This window comes from Mandrillus leucophaeus, unplaced genomic scaffold (genome assembly GCF_000951045.1).
Source record: "Mandrillus leucophaeus isolate KB7577 unplaced genomic scaffold, Mleu.le_1.0 Scaffold1435, whole genome shotgun sequence".
Lineage (NCBI taxonomy): Eukaryota > Metazoa > Chordata > Mammalia > Primates > Cercopithecidae > Mandrillus > Mandrillus leucophaeus.
The window spans coordinates 64,796-66,079 of record NW_012101405.1 but is presented as its reverse complement, the minus strand read 5'-3'; the positions used below and the strand labels follow the sequence as shown (position 1 = coordinate 66,079).

The 1,284-nt window shown below is 55.9% G+C and overlaps 2 pseudogenes; one reads left to right on the top strand and one right to left on the bottom strand.

Annotated features, from left to right (window-relative positions):
• Positions 1 to 610, bottom strand: part of LOC105535260 — a 2,482-nt pseudogene extending 1,872 nt beyond the window's left edge.
• Positions 611 to 673: 63 nt separating this feature from the next.
• Positions 674 to 1,284, top strand: part of LOC105535259 — a 5,624-nt pseudogene continuing 5,013 nt past the window's right edge.

The following is a 1,284-nucleotide window of genomic DNA, read 5'->3' as shown; positions in this document are numbered from 1 at the left end:
TACCTAGGTTTTCTTCTAGGGTTTTCATGGTATTAGGTCTAACATTTAAGTCTCTAATCCATCTTTCTTGCTTTTAGATTGCAGACTGCTGTGCTAGCAATGAGGGAGGCTCCGTGGGCATTGGACCCTCCTGGCCAGGTGTGGGATATAATCTCCTGGTGTTTCGTTTGCTAAGACCCTTGGTAAAGTGCAGTATTGGGGTGGGAGTTACCCAACTTTCCAGGTGTTATGTGTCTCGGTTCCCCTGGCTAGGAAAAGGGGTTCCCTTCCCCCTCACGCTTCCCAGGTGAGGAGATGCCTTGCCCTGCTTCAGTTCTCGCTGGTCGGGCTGCAGCAGCTGACCAGCACCGATTGCCGGGCACTGTCTAGTGAGATGAACCTGGTACCTCGGTTGAAAATGCAGAAATCACCCATGTTCTGTGTCGCTGGCCCTGGGAGCTGGAGACTGGAGCTGTTCCTATTCGGCCATCTTGCTCTGCTCCCCCACCCCCGCCAAGATTTTTCTTTGAATTTTTCTCTTACAATGATTTTTTCCAGAGGCCACGCCTGCCTGCACCTTGCCAAATGGAGCATCCCTAGGGCTGAACCAAGAGCGCACGGGCCGCTGCATGTACCCAGGGAGGGGATGCTAAACGGACGGGGAGGGAGTGCAAAAAGTTGGGTGGGAGCAGCTGTTGGAGCAACGTCAGACATGGGAGAACAGCCAATCTTCACCACCCAAGTGCAGGTCTTCCAGATTGACCCCAACACCAAGAAGAACTGGATGCCTGCGAGCCACAGGCGGTCACTGTTTCCTGCTTCTGTGATGTCACAAGGAACAGCTATGGGATCGTCAGTGTGGACGGAGCCAAGGTGACCATAAACAGCACAGTCACACGGAATCTGACCTTCACCAACACGTCACAGACGTCTGGGCAGTGGGCCCACAGCAGAGCTGACACGGCGTTTGGTTTGGGGTTTTCCTCTGAGCAGCAGCTGACAAAGTTTGCAGAGAAATTCCAGGAGGTGGAAGAAGCGGCCATGATAGCCAAAGACAAGACCCAGGAGAACATGGAGCCCTCCAGTGATCATCCCCGAGAACCTGGGCGTGGAGCCCCATCTTCTACTCCGGCATCCAGCGTCAACGGGACGGACGACGGAAAGGCCTCTCATGCCGCTGCAGCCGACAGGCACCTGCAGTCTGGGAACCACCAACTGAAGGCGGCCTTGACACAGGGCGCTGCCCACGGGAAGAGGCGGGAGATGGAGCTGCAGACCCGGCGGGAGAGCGACGCGGCTGCCCAC